The sequence below is a fragment of the Sesamum indicum genome, linkage group LG5 (genome assembly GCF_026168435.1).
Source record: "Sesamum indicum cultivar Baizhima isolate 11 linkage group LG5, ASM2616843v1, whole genome shotgun sequence".
NCBI classification, from domain to species: domain Eukaryota; kingdom Viridiplantae; phylum Streptophyta; class Magnoliopsida; order Lamiales; family Pedaliaceae; genus Sesamum; species Sesamum indicum.
Window position 1 is genome coordinate 8786550 of NC_142661.1, and position 16640 is coordinate 8803189.

Genomic DNA, 16640 nt, shown 5'->3' on the forward strand with positions numbered 1-16640 from the left:
TGTCAGAATTCGACGAAACATGACCCAACCGTTGGTCTAGACCCAAGAATTTGTGGGATAAATTTGCTAAGTGTAATATTACCTACAAGTTAGTATAAAAGGGAAACAAACTTGCTTTAATAAAACCGTGCAAAACAGCTAAATTTTGAACGTTCACAGAATTCGAGGAAACTTGACCCAACCGTAGGTCTAGACCGAAGTATTTGTGTGGAAAGTATTCTAAGCGTAATAATACCTACAAGTTAGTATAAAAGGGAAAACAAACTTGCTTTAATAAAACCGTGCAAAACATCTAAATTTTGAACGTTCTCAGAATTCGACGAAACTTAACCCAACCGTAGGTCTAGAACCAAGAATTTGTGTGGTTAATAATACCTACAAGTTAGTGTAAAAGGAAAACAAATTTGCTTTAATAAAATTGTTGTGCAAAACAGCTAACTTTTGAATGTTCTCAGAATTCGACAAAACTTGTCCCAAACTTTGGTCTATATCCCAGCATTTGTGTTGTATATTTGCTAATCTTAATAATAACTACAAGTTAGTATAAAAGGAAAATGAATTTGCTTTAATAAAACCGTGCAAAAAACAGCTAAATTTTGACCGTTCTCAAAATTCGACAAAACTTGACACAAACGTTGGTCTACGCCCAAGAATTTGTGTGGTAATTTTGGAAAGCATAATAACAACTACAAGTTAGTACAAAAGGGAAACAAACTTGCTTTAATAAAACCGTGCAAAACAGCTAAATTTTAACGTTCACAGAATTCGACGAAACTTGACACAAACGTTGGTCTAGAGCTGCTAATTTGTGTGGTAAATTGGCTAAGCGTAATAATAACTACAAGTTAGTATAAAAGGGAAATAAACTTGCTTTAATAAAATCGTGCAAAAGAGCTTACTTTTGAACGTTGTCAGAATTCGACGAAACATGACCCAACCGTTGGTCTAGACCCAAGAATTTGTGGGATAAATTTGCTAAGTGTAATATTACCTACAAGTTAGTATAAAAGGGAAACAAACTTGCTTTAATAAAACCGTGCAAAACAGCTAAATTTTGAACGTTCACAGAATTCGAGGAAACTTGACCCAACCGTAGGTCTAGACCGAAGTATTTGTGTGGAAAGTATTCTAAGCGTAATAATACCTACAAGTTAGTATAAAAGGGAAACAAACTTGCTTTAATAAAACCGTGCAAAACATCTAAATTTTGAACGTTCTCAGAATTCGACGAAACTTAACCCAACCGTAGGTCTAGAACCAAGAATTTGTACGGTTAATAATACCTACAAGTTAGTGTAAAAGAAAAACAATTTTGCTTTAATAAAATTGTGCAAAACAGCTAACTTTTGAACGTTCTCAGAATTCGACGAAACTTGTCCCAAACATTGGTCTATATCCCAGCATTTGTGTTGTATATTTGCTAATCTTAATAATAACTACAAGTTAGTATAAAAGGAAAATGAATTTGCTTTAATAAAACCGTGCAAAAAACAGCTAAATTTTGACCGTTCTCAAAATTCGACGAAACTTGACACAAACGTTGGTCTACGCCCAAGAATTTGTGTGGTAATTTTGGAAAGTATAATAACTACTACAAGTTAGTACAAAAGGGAAACAAACTTGCTTTAATAAACCGTGCAAAACAGCTAAATTTTAACGTTCACAGAATTCGACGAAACTTGACACAAACGTTGGTCTAGAGCTGCGAATTTGTGTGGTAAATTGGCTAAGTGTAATAATAACTACAAGTTAGTATAAAACGGGAAATAAACTTGCTTTAATAAAATCGTGCAAAAGAGCTTACTTTTGAACGTTGTCAGAATTCGACGAAACATGACCCAACCGTTGGTCTAGACCCAAGAATTTGTGGGATAAATTTGCTAAGCGTAATATTACCTACAAGTTAGTATAAAAGGGAAACAAACTTGCTTTAATAAAATCGTGCAAAACAGCTAAATTTTGAACGTTCACAGAATTCGAGGAAACTTGACCCAACCGTAGGTCTAGACCGAAGCATTTGTGTGGTAAATTTTCTAAGAGTAATAATACCTATAAGTTAGTATAAAAAGGAAACAAACTTGCTTTAATAAAATCGTGCAAAACATCTAAATTTTGAACGTTCTCAGAATTCGACGAAACTTAACCCAACTGTAGGTCTAGAACCAAGAATTTGTGTGGTTAATAATACCTACAAGTTAGTGTAAAAGGAAAACAAATTTGCTTTAATAAAATTGTGCAAAACAGCAAACTTTTGAACGTTCTCAGAATTCGACGAAACTTGTCCCAAACTTTGGTCTATATCCCAGCATTTGTGTTGTATATTTGCTAATCTTAATAATAACTACAAGTTAGTATAAAAGGAAAATGAATTTGCTTTAATAAAACCGTGCAAAAAACAGCTAAATTTTGACCGTTCTCAAAATTCGACGAAACTTGACACAAACGTTGGTCTACGCCCAAGAATTTGTGTGGTAATTTTGGAAAGCATAATAACAACTACAAGTTAGTACAAAAGGGAAACAAACTTGCTTTAATAAAACCGTGCAAAACAGCTAAATTTTAACGTTCACAGAATTCGACGAAACTTGACACAAACGTTGGTCTAGAGCTGCGAATTTGTGTGGTAAATTGGCTAAGCGTAATAATAACTACAAGTTAGTATAAAAGGGGAAATAAACATGCTTTAATAAAATCGTGCAAAAGAGCTTACTTTTGAACGTTGTCAGAATTCGACGAAACATGACCCAACCGTTGGTCTAGACCCAAGAATTTGTGGGATAAATTTGCTAAGTGTAATATTACCTACAAGTTAGTATAAAAGGGAAACAAACTTGCTTTAATAAAACCGTGCAAAACAGCTAAATTTTGAACGTTCACAGAATTCGAGGAAACTTGACCCAACCGTAGGTCTAGACCGAAGTATTTGTGTGGAAAGTATTCTAAGCGTAATAATACCTACAAGTTAGTATAAAAGGGAAATAAACTTGCTTTAATAAAATCGTGCAAAACATCTAAATTTTGAACGTTCTCAGAATTCGACGAAACTTAACCCAACCGTAGGTCTAGAACCAAGAATTTGTGTGGTTAATAATACTTACAAGTTAGTGTAAAAGGAAAACAAATTTGCTTTAATAAAATTGTTGTGCAAAACAGCTAACTTTTGAACGTTCTCAGAATTCGACGAAACTTGTCCCAAACTTTGGTCTATATCCCAGCATTTGTGTTGTATATTTGCTAATCTTAATAATAACTACAAGTTAGTATAAAAGGAAAATGAATTTGCTTTAATAAAACCGTGCAAAAAACAGCTAAATTTTGACCGTTCTCAAAATTCGACGAAACTTGACACAAACGTTGGTCTACGCCCAAGAATTTGTGTGGTAATTTTGGAAAGCATAATAACAACTACAAGTTAGTACAAAAGGGAAACAAACTTGCTTTAATAAAACCGTGCAAAACAGCTAAATTTTAACGTTCACAGAATTCGATGAAACTTGACACAAACGTTGGTCTAGAGCTGCGAATTTGTGTGGTAAATTGGCTAAGCGTAATAATAACTACAAGTTAGTATAAAAGGGAAATAAACTTGCTTTAATAAAATCGTGCAAAAGAGCTTACTTTTGAACGTTGTCAGAATTCGACGAAACATGACCCAACCGTTGGTCTAGACCCAAGAATTTGTGGGATAAATTTGCTAAGCGTAATATTACCTACAAGTTAGTATAAAAGGGAAACAAACTTGCTTTAATAAAATCGTGCAAAACAGCTAAATTTTGAACGTTCTCAGAATTCGACGAAACTTGACCCAACTATAGGTCTAGAACCAAGAATTTGTGTGGTTAATAATACCTACAAGTTAGTGTAAAAGGAAAACAAATTTGCTTTAATAAAATTGTGCAAAACAGCAAACTTTTGAACGTTCTCAGAATTCGACGAAACTTGTCCCAAACTTTGGTCTATATCCCAGCATTTGTGTTGTATATTTGCTAATCTTAATAATAACTACAAGTTAGTATAAAAGGAAAATGAATTTGCTTTAATAAAATCGTGCAAAAACAACTAAATTTTGACCGTTCTCAAAATTCGACGAAACTTGACACAAACGTTGGTCTACGCCCAAGAATTTGTGTGGTAATTTAGGAAAGCATAATAACAACTACAAGTTAGTACTAAAGGGAAACAAACTTGCTTTAATAAAACCGTGCAAAACAGCTAAATTTTAACGTTCACAGAATTCGACGAAACTTGACACAAACGTTGGTCTAGAGCTGCGAATTTGTGTGGTAAATTGGCTAAGCGTAATAATAACTACAAGTTAGTATAAAAGGGAAATAAACTTGCTTTAATAAAATCGTGCAAAAGAGCTTACATTTGAACGTTGTCAGAATTCGACGAAACATGACCCAACCGTTGGTCTAGACCCAAGAATTTGTGGGATAAATTTGCTAAGTGTAATATTACCTACAAGTTAGTATAAAAGGGAAACAAACTTGCTTTAATAAAACCGTGCAAAACAGCTAAATTTTGAACGTTCACAGAATTCGAGGAAACTTGACCCAACCGTAGGTCTAGACCGAAGTATTTGTGTGGAAAGTATTCTAAGCGTAATAATACCTACAAGTTAGTATAAAAGGGAAACAAACTTGCTTTAATAAAACCTTGCAAAACATCTAAATTTTGAACGTTCTCAGAATTCGACGAAACTTAACCCAACCGTAGGTCTAGAACCAAGAATTTGTGTGGTTAATAATACCTACAAGTTAGTGTAAAAGGAAAACAAATTTGCTTTAATAAAATTGTTGTGCAAAACAGCTAACTTTTGAACGTTCTCAGAATTCGACGAAACTTGTCCCAAACTTTGGTCTATATCCCAGCATTTGTGTTGTATATTTGCTAATCTTAATAATAACTACAAGTTAGTATAAAAGGAAAATGAATTTGCTTTAATAAAACCGTGCAAAAAACAGCTAAATTTTGACCGTTCTCAAAATTCGACGAAACTTGACACAAACGTTGGTCTACGCCCAAGAATTTGTGTGGTAATTTTGGAAAGCATAATAACAACTACAAGTTAGTACAAAAGGGAAACAAACTTGCTTTAATAAAACCGTGCAAAACAGCTAAATTTTAACGTTCACAGAATTCGACGAAACTTGACACAAACGTTGGTCTAGAGCTGCGAATTTGTGTGGTAAATTGGCTAAGCGTAATAATAACTACAAGTTAGTATAAAAGGGGAAATAAACTTGCTTTAATAAAATCGTGCAAAAGAGCTTACTTTTGAACGTTGTCAGAATTCGACGAAACATGACCCAACCGTTGGTCTAGACCCAAGAATTTGTGGGATAAATTTGCTAAGCGTAATATTACCTACAAGTTAGTATAAAAGGGAAACAAACTTGCTTTAATAAAATCGTGCAAAACAACTAAATTTTGAACGTTCACAGAATTCGAGGAAACTTGACCCAACCGTAGGTCTAGACCGAAGCATTTGTGTGGTAAATTTTCTAAGAGTAATAATACCTATAAGTTAGTATAAAAAGGAAACAAACTTGCTTTAATAAAACCGTGCAAAACATCTAAATTTTGAACGTTCTCAGAATTCGACGAAACTTAACCCAACTGTAGGTCTAGAACCAAGAATTTGTGTGGTTAATAATACCTACAAGTTAGTGTAAAAGGAAAACAAATTTGCTTTAATAAAATTGTGCAAAACAGCAAACTTTTGAACGTTCTCAGAATTCGACGAAACTTGTCCCAAACTTTGGTCTATATCCCAACATTTGTGTTGTATATTTGCTAATCTTAATAATAACTACAAGTTAGTATAAAAGTAAAATGAATTTGCTTTAATAAAATCGTGCAAAAACAACTAAATTTTGACCGTTCTCAAAATTCGACGAAACTTGACACAAACGTTGGTCTACGCCCAAGAATTTGTGTGGTAATTTAGGAAAGCATAATAACAACTACAAGTTAGTACAAAAGGGAAACAAACTTGCTTTAATAAAACCGTGCAAAACAGCTAAATTTTAACGTTCACAGAATTCGACGAAACTTGACACAAACGTTGGTCTAGAGCTGCGAATTTGTGTGGTAAATTGGCTAAGCGTAATAATAACTACAAGTTAGTATAAAAGGGAAATAAACTTGCTTTAATAAAATCGTGCAAAAGAGATTACATTTGAACGTTGTCAGAATTCGACGAAACATGACCCAACCGTTGGTCTAGACCCAAGAATTTGTGGGATAAATTTGCTAAGTGTAATATTACCTACAAGTTAGTATAAAAGGGAAACAAACTTGCTTTAATAAAACCGTGCAAAACAGCTAAATTTTGAACGTTCACAGAATTCGAGGAAACTTGACCCAACCGTAGGTCTAGACCGAAGTATTTGTGTGGAAAGTATTCTAAGCGTAATAATACCTACAAGTTAGTATAAAAGGGAAACAAACTTGCTTTAATAAAACCTTGCAAAACATCTAAATTTTGAACGTTCTCAGAATTCGACGAAACTTAACCCAACCGTAGGTCTAGAACCAAGAATTTGTGTGGTTAATAATACCTACAAGTTAGTGTAAAAGGAAAACAAATTTGCTTTAATAAAATTGTTGTGCAAAACAGCTAACTTTTGAACGTTCTCAGAATTCGACGAAACTTGTCCCAAACTTTGGTCTATATCCCAGCATTTGTGTTGTATATTTGCTAATCTTAATAATAACTACAAGTTAGTATAAAAGGAAAATGAATTTGCTTTAATAAAACCGTGCAAAAAACAGCTAAATTTTGACCGTTCTCAAAATTCGACGAAACTTGACACAAACGTTGGTCTACGCCCAAGAATTTGTGTGGTAATTTTGGAAAGCATAATAACAACTACAAGTTAGTACAAAAGGGAAACAAACTTGCTTTAATAAAACCGTGCAAAACAGCTAAATTTTAACGTTCACAGAATTCGACGAAACTTGACACAAACGTTGGTCTAGAGCTGCGAATTTGTGTGGTAAATTGGCTAAGCGTAATAATAACTACAAGTTAGTATAAAAGGGGAAATAAACTTGCTTTAATAAAATCGTGCAAAAGAGCTTACTTTTGAACGTTGTCAGAATTCGACGAAACATGACCCAACCGTTGGTCTAGACCCAAGAATTTGTGGGATAAATTTGCTAAGCGTAATATTACCTACAAGTTAGTATAAAAGGGAAACAAACTTGCTTTAATAAAATCGTGCAAAACAACTAAATTTTGAACGTTCACAGAATTCGAGGAAACTTGACCCAACCGTAGGTCTAGACCGAAGCATTTGTGTGGTAAATTTTCTAAGAGTAATAATACCTATAAGTTAGTATAAAAAGGAAACAAACTTGCTTTAATAAAACCGTGCAAAACATCTAAATTTTGAACGTTCTCAGAATTCGACGAAACTTAACCCAACTGTAGGTCTAGAACCAAGAATTTGTGTGGTTAATAATACCTACAAGTTAGTGTAAAAGGAAAACAAATTTGCTTTAATAAAATTGTGCAAAACAGCAAACTTTTGAACGTTCTCAGAATTCGACGAAACTTGTCCCAAACTTTGGTCTATATCCCAACATTTGTGTTGTATATTTGCTAATCTTAATAATAACTACAAGTTAGTATAAAAGTAAAATGAATTTGCTTTAATAAAATCGTGCAAAAACAACTAAATTTTGACCGTTCTCAAAATTCGACGAAACTTGACACAAACGTTGGTCTACGCCCAAGAATTTGTGTGGTAATTTAGGAAAGCATAATAACAACTACAAGTTAGTACAAAAGGGAAACAAACTTGCTTTAATAAAACCGTGCAAAACAGCTAAATTTTAACGTTCACAGAATTCGACGAAACTTGACACAAACGTTGGTCTAGAGCTGCGAATTTGTGTGGTAAATTGGCTAAGCGTAATAATAACTACAAGTTAGTATAAATGGGAAATAAACTTGCTTTAATAAAATCGTGCAAAAGAGCTTACATTTGAACGTTGTCAGAATTCGACGAAACATGACCCAACCGTTGGTCTAGACCCAAGAATTTGTGGGATAAATTTGCTAAGTGTAATATTACCTACAAGTTAGTATAAAAGGGAAACAAACTTGCTTTAATAAAACCGTGCAAAACAGCTAAATTTTGAACGTTCACAGAATTCGAGGAAACTTGACCCAACCGTAGGTCTAGACCGAAGTATTTGTGTGGAAAGTATTCTAAGCGTAATAATACCTACAAGTTAGTATAAAAGGGAAACAAACTTGCTTTAATAAAACCTTGCAAAACATCTAAATTTTGAACGTTCTCAGAATTCGACGAAACTTAACCCAACCGTAGGTCTAGAACCAAGAATTTGTGTGGTTAATAATACCTACAAGTTAGTGTAAAAGGAAAACAAATTTGCTTTAATAAAATTGTTGTGCAAAACAGCTAACTTTTGAACGTTCTCAGAATTCGACGAAACTTGTCCCAAACTTTGGTCTATATCCCAGCATTTGTGTTGTATATTTGCTAATCTTAATAATAACTACAAGTTAGTATAAAAGGAAAATGAATTTGCTTTAATAAAACCGTGCAAAAAACAGCTAAATTTTGACCGTTCTCAAAATTCGACGAAACTTGACACAAACGTTGGTCTACGCCCAAGAATTTGTGTGGTAATTTTGGAAAGCATAATAACAACTACAAGTTAGTACAAAAGGGAAACAAGCTTGTTTTAATAAAACCGTGCAAAACAGCTAAATTTTAACGTTCACAGAATTCGACGAAACTTGACACAAACGTTGGTCTAGAGCTGCGAATTTGTGTGGTAAATTGGCTAAGCGTAATAATAACTACAAGTTAGTATAAAAGGGAAATAAACTTGCTTTAATAAAATCATGCAAAAGAGCTTTCTTTGGAACGTTGTCAGAATTCGACGAAACATGACCCAACCGTTGGTCTAGACCCAAGAATTTGTGGGATAAATTTGCTAAGCGTAATATTACCTACAAGTTAGTATAAAAGGGAAACAAACTTGCTTTAATAAAACCGTGCAAAACAGCTAAATTTTGAACATTCACAGAATTCGAGGAAACTTGACCCAACCGTAGGTCTAGACCGAAGTATTTGTGTGGAAAGTATTCTAAGCGTAATAATACCTACAAGTTAGTATAAAAGGGAAACAAACTTGCTTTAATAAAACCGTGCAAAACATCTAAATTTTGAACGTTCTCAGAATTCGACGAAACTTAACCCCACCGTAGGTCTAGAACCAAGAATTTGTATGGTTAATAATACCTACAAGTTAGTGTAAAAGGAAAACAAATTTGCTTTAATAAAATTGTTGTTCAAAACAGCTAACTTTTGAACGTTCTCAGAATTCGACGAAACTTGTCCCAAACTTTGGTCTATATCCCAGCATTTGTGTTGTATATTTGCTAATCTTAATAATAACTACAAGTTAGTATAAAAGGAAAATGAATTTGCTTTAATAAAACCGTGCAAAAAATAGCTAAATTTTGACCGTTCTCAAAATTCGACGAAACTTGACACAAACGTTGGTCTACGCCCAAGAATTTGTGTGGTAATTTTGGAAAGCATAATAACAACTACAAGTTAGTACAAAAGGGAAACAAACTTGCTTTAATAAAACCGTGCAAAACAGCTAAATTTTAACGTTCACAGAATTCGACGAAACTTGACACAAACGTTGGTCTAGAGCTGCGAATTTGTGTGGTAAATTGGCTAAGCGTAATAATAACTACAAGTTAGTATAAAAGGGGAAATAAACTTGCTTTAATAAAATCGTGCAAAAGAGCTTACTTTTGAACGTTGTCAGAATTCGACGAAACATGACCCAACCGTTGGTCTAGACCCAAGAATTTGTGGGATAAATTTGCTAAGCGTAATATTACCTACAAGTTAGTATAAAAGGGAAACAAACTTGCTTTAATAAAATCGTGCAAAACAACTAAATTTTGAACGTTCACAGAATTCGAGGAAACTTGACCCAACCGTAGGTCTAGACCGAAGCATTTGTGTGGTAAATTTTCTAAGAGTAATAATACCTATAAGTTAGTATAAAAAGGAAACAAACTTGCTTTAATAAAACCGTACAAAACATCTAAATTTTGAACGTTCTCAGAATTCGACGAAACTTAACCCAACTGTAGGTCTAGAACCAAGAATTTGTGTGGTTAATAATACCTACAAGTTAGTGTAAAAGGAAAACAAATTTGCTTTAATAAAATTGTGCAAAACAGCAAACTTTTGAACGTTCTCAGAATTCGACGAAACTTGTCCCAAACTTTGGTCTATATCCCAACATTTGTGTTGTATATTTGCTAATCTTAATAATAACTACAAGTTAGTATAAAAGTAAAATGAATTTGCTTTAATAAAATCGTGCAAAAACAACTAAATTTTGACCGTTCTCAAAATTCGACGAAACTTGACACAAACGTTGGTCTACGCCCAAGAATTTGTGTGGTAATTTAGGAAAGCATAATAACAACTACAAGTTAGTACTAAAGGGAAACAAACTTGCTTTAATAAAACCGTGCAAAACAGCTAAATTTTAACGTTCACAGAATTCGACGAAACTTGACACAAACGTTGGTCTAGAGCTGCGAATTTGTGTGGTAAATTGGCTAAGCGTAATAATAACTACAAGTTAGTATAAAAGGGAAATAAACTTGCTTTAATAAAATCGTGCAAAAGAGCTTACATTTGAACGTTGTCAGAATTCGACGAAACATGACCCAACCGTTGGTCTAGACCCAAGAATTTGTGGGATAAATTTGCTAAGTGTAATATTACCTACAAGTTAGTATAAAAGGGAAACAAACTTGCTTTAATAAAACCGTGGAAAACAGCTAAATTTTGAACGTTCACAGAATTCGAGGAAACTTGACCCAACCGTAGGTCTAGACCGAAGTATTTGTGTGGAAAGTATTCTAAGCGTAATAATACCTACAAGTTAGTATAAAAGGGAAACAAACTTGCTTTAATAAAACCTTGCAAAACATCTAAATTTTGAACGTTCTCAGAATTCGACGAAACTTAACCCAACCGTAGGTCTAGAACCAAGAATTTGTGTGGTTAATAATACCTACAAGTTAGTGTAAAAGGAAAACAAATTTGCTTTAATAAAATTGTTGTGCAAAACAGCTAACTTTTGAACGTTCTCAGAATTCGACGAAACTTGTCCCAAACTTTGGTCTATATCCCAGCATTTGTGTTGTATATTTGCTAATCTTAATAATAACTACAAGTTAGTATAAAAGGAAAATGAATTTGCTTTAATAAAACCGTGCAAAAAACAGCTAAATTTTGACCGTTCTCAAAATTCGACGAAACTTGACACAAACGTTGGTCTACGCCCAAGAATTTGTGTGGTAATTTTGGAAAGCATAATAACAACTACAAGTTAGTACAAAAGGGAAACAAACTTGCTTTAATAAAACCGTGCAAAACAGCTAAATTTTAACGTTCACAGAATTCGACGAAACTTGACACAAACGTTGGTCTAGAGCTACGAATTTGTGTGGTAAATTGGCTAAGCGTAATAATAACTATAAGTTAGTATAAAAGGGGAAATAAACTTGCTTTAATAAAATCGTGCAAAAGAGCTTACTTTTGAACGTTGTCAGAATTCGACGAAACATGACCCAACTGTTGGTCTAGACCCAAGAATTTGTGGGATAAATTTGCTAAGCGTAATATTACCTACAAGTTAGTATAAAAGGGAAACAAACTTGCTTTAATAAAATCGTGCAAAACATCTAAATTTTGAACGTTCACAGAATTCGAGGAAACTTGACCCAACCGTAGGTCTAGACCGAAGCATTTGTGTGGTAAATTTTCTAAGAGTAATAATACCTATAAGTTAGTATAAAAAGGAAACAAACTTGCTTTAATAAAACCGTGCAAAACATCTAAATTTTGAACGTTCTCAGAATTCGACGAAACTTAACCCAACTGTAGGTCTAGAACCAAGAATTTGTGTGGTTAATAATACCTACAAGTTAGTGTAAAAGGAAAACAAATTTGCTTTAATAAAATTGTGCAAAACAGCAAACTTTTGAACGTTCTCAGAATTCGACGAAACTTGTCCCAAACTTTGGTCTATATCCCAGCATTTGTGTTGTATATTTGCTAATCTTAATAATAACTACAAGTTAGTATAAAAGGAAAATGAATTTGCTTTAATAAAATCGTGCAAAAAACAGCTAAATTTTGACCGTTCTCAAAATTCGACGAAACTTGACACAAACGTTGGTCTACGCCCAAGAATTTGTGTGGTAATTTTGGAAAGCATAATAACAACTACAAGTTAGTACAAAAGGGAAACAAACTTGCTTTAATAAAACCGTGCAAAACAGCTAAATTTTAACGTTCACAGAATTCGACGAAACTTGACACAAACGTTGGTCTAGAGCTGCGAATTTGTGTGGTAAATTGGCTAAGCGTAATAATAACTACAAGTTAGTATAAAAGGGAAATAAACTTGCTTTAATAAAATCGTGCAAAAGAGCTTACTTTTGAACTTTGTCAGAATTCGACAAAATATGACCCAACCGTTGGTCTAGACCCAAGAATTTGTGGGATAAATTTGCTAAGTGTAATATTACCTACAAGTTAGTATAAAAGGGAAACAAACTTGCTTTAATAAAACCGTGCAAAACAGCTAAATTTTGAATGTTCACAGAATTCGAGGAAACTTGACCCAACCGTAGGTCTAGACCGAAGTATTTGTGTGGAAAGTATTCTAAGCGTAATAATACCTACAAGTTAGTATAAAAGGGAAACAAACTTGCTTTAATAAAACCGTGCAAAACATCTAAATTTTGAACGTTCTCAGAATTCGACGGAACTTAACCCAACCGTAGGTCTAGAACCAAGAATTTGTGTGGTTAATAATACCTACAAGTTAGTGTAAAAGGAAAACAAATTTGCTTTAATAAAATTGTTGTGCAAAACAGCTAACTTTTGAACGTTCTCAGAATTCGACGAAACTTGTCCCAAACTTTGGTCTATATCCCAGCATTTGTGTTGTATATTTGCTAATCTTAATAATAACTACAAGTTAGTATAAAAGGAAAATGAATTTGCTTTAATAAAACCGTGCAAAAAACCGCTAAATTTTGACTGTTCTCAAAATTCGACGAAACTTGACACAAACGTTGGTCTACGCCCAAGAATTTGTGTGGTAATTTTGGAAAGCATAATAACAACTACAAGTTAGTACAAAAGGGAAACAAACTTGCTTTAATAAAACCGTGCAAAACAGCTAAATTTTAACTTTCACAGAATTCGACGAAACTTGACACAAACGTTGGTCTAGAGCTGCGAATTTGTGTGGTAAATTGGCTAAGCGTAATAATAACTACAAGTTAGTATAAAAGGGAAATAAACTTGCTTTAATAAAATCGTGCAAAAGAGCTTACTTTTGAACGTTGTCAGAATTCGACGAAACATGACCCAACCGTTGGTCTAGACCCAAGAATTTGTGGGATAAATTTGCTAAGCGTAATATTACCTACAAGTTAGTATAAAAGGGAAACAAACTTGCTTTAATAAAATCGTGCAAAACAGCTAAATTTTGAACGTTCACAGAATTCGAGGAAACTTGACCCAACCGTAGGTCTAGACCGAAGCATTTGTGTGGTAAATTTTCTAAGAGTAATAATACCTATAAGTTAGTATAAAAAGGAAACAAACTTGCTTTAATAAAACCGTGCAAAACATCTAAATTTTGAACGTTCTCAGAATTCGACGAAACTTAACCCAACTGTAGGTCTAGAACCAAGAATTTGTGTGGTTAATAATACCTACAAGTTAGTGTAAAACGAAAACAAATTTGCTTTAATAAAATTGTGCAAAACAGCAAACTTTTGAACGTTCTCAGAATTCGACGAAACTTGTCCCAAACTTTGGTCTATATCCCAGCATTTGTGTTGTATATTTGCTAATCTTAATAATAACTACAAGTTAGTATAAAAGGAAAATGAATTTGCTTTAATAAAATCGTGCAAAAAACAGCTAAATTTTGACCGTTCTCAAAATTCGACGAAACTTGACACAAACGTTGGTCTACGCCCAAGAATTTGTGTGGTAATTTTGGAAAGCATAATAACAACTACAAGTTAGTACAAAAGGGAAACAAACTTGCTTTAATAAAACCGTGCAAAACAGCTAAATTTTAACGTTCACAGAATTCGACGAAACTTGACACAAACGTTGGTCTAGAGCTGCGAATTTGTGTGGTAAATTGGCTAAGCGTAATAATAACTACAAGTTAGTATAAAAGGGAAATAAACTTGCTTTAATAAAATCGTGCAAAAGAGCTTACTTTTGAACTTTGTCAGAATTCGACAAAATATGACCCAACCGTTGGTCTAGACCCAAGAATTTGTGGGATAAATTTGCTAAGTGTAATATTACCTACAAGTTAGTATAAAAGGGAAACAAACTTGCTTTAATAAAACCGTGCAAAACAGCTAAATTTTGAACGTTCACAGAATTCGAGGAAACTTGACCCAACCGTAGGTCTAGACCGAAGTATTTGTGTGGAAAGTATTCTAAGCGTAATAATACCTACAAGTTAGTATAAAAGGGAAACAAACTTGCTTTAATAAAACCGTGCAAAACATCTAAATTTTGAACGTTCTCAGAATTCGACGGAACTTAACCCAACCATAGGTCTAGAACCAAGAATTTGTGTGGTTAATAATACCTACAAGTTAGTGTAAAAGGAAAACAAATTTGCTTTAATAAAATTGTTGTGCAAAACAGCTAACTTTTGAACGTTCTCAGAATTCGACGAAACTTGTCCCAAACTTTGGTCTATATCCCAGCATTTGTGTTGTATATTTGCTAATCTTAATAATAACTACAAGTTAGTATAAAAGGAAAATGAATTTGCTTTAATAAAACCGTGCAAAAAACCGCTAAATTTTGACTGTTCTCAAAATTCGACGAAACTTGACACAAACGTTGGTCTACGCCCAAGAATTTGTGTGGTAATTTTGGAAAGCATAATAACAACTACAAGTTAGTACAAAAGGGAAACAAACTTGCTTTAATAAAACCGTGCAAAACAGCTAAATTTTAACTTTCACAGAATTCGACGAAACTTGACACAAACGTTGGTCTAGAGCTGCGAATTTGTGTGGTAAATTGGCTAAGCGTAATAATAACTACAAGTTAGTATAAAAGGGAAATAAACTTGCTTTAATAAAATCGTGCAAAAGAGCTTACTTTTGAACGTTGTCAGAATTCGACGAAACATGACCCAACCGTTGGTCTAGACCCAAGAATTTGTGGGATAAATTTGCTAAGCGTAATATTACCTACAAGTTAGTATAAAAGGGAAACAAACTTGCTTTAATAAAATCGTGCAAAACAGCTAAATTTTGAACGTTCACAGAATTCGAGGAAACTTGACCCAACCGTAGGTCTAGACCGAAGCATTTGTGTGGTAAATTTTCTAAGAGTAATAATACCTATAAGTTAGTATAAAAAGGAAACAAACTTGCTTTAATAAAACCGTGCAAAACATCTAAATTTTGAACGTTCTCAGAATTCGACGAAACTTAACCCAACTGTAGGTCTAGAACCAAGAATTTGTGTGGTTAATAATACCTACAAGTTAGTGTAAAACGAAAACAAATTTGCTTTAATAAAATTGTGCAAAACAGCAAACTTTTGAACGTTCTCAGAATTCGACGAAACTTGTCCCAAACTTTGGTCTATATCCCAGCATTTGTGTTGTATATTTGCTAATCTTAATAATAACTACAAGTTAGTATAAAAGGAAAATGAATTTGCTTTAATAAAATCGTGCAAAAAACAGCTAAATTTTGACCGTTCTCAAAATTCGACGAAACTTGACACAAACGTTGGTCTACGCCCAAGAATTTGTGTGGTAATTTTGGAAAGCATAATAACAACTACAAGTTAGTACAAAAGGGAAACAAACTTGCTTTAATAAAACCGTGCAAAACAGCTAAATTTTAACGTTCACAGAATTCGACGAAACTTGACACAAACGTTGGTCTAGAGCTGCGAATTTGTGTGGTAAATTGGCTAAGCGTAATAATAACTACAAGTTAGTATAAAAGGGAAATAAACTTGCTTTAATAAAATCGTGCAAAAGAGCTTACTTTTGAACTTTGTCAGAATTCGACAAAATATGACCCAACCGTTGGTCTAGACCCAAGAATTTGTGGGATAAATTTGCTAAGTGTAATATTACCTACAAGTTAGTATAAAAGGGAAACAAACTTGCTTTAATAAAACCGTGCAAAACAGCTAAATTTTGAACGTTCACAGAATTCGAGGAAACTTGACCCAACCGTAGGTCTAGACCGAAGTATTTGTGTGGAAAGTATTCTAAGCGTAATAATACCTACAAGTTAGTATAAAAGGGAAACAAACTTGCTTTAATAAAACCGTGCAAAACATCTAAATTTTGAACGTTCTCAGAATTCGACGGAACTTAACCCAACCATAGGTCTAGAACCAAGAATTTGTGTGGTTAATAATACCTACAAGTTAGTGTAAAAGGAAAACAAATTTGCTTTAATAAAATTGTTGTGCAAAACTGCTAACTTTTGAACGTTCTCAGAATTCGACGAAACTTGTCCC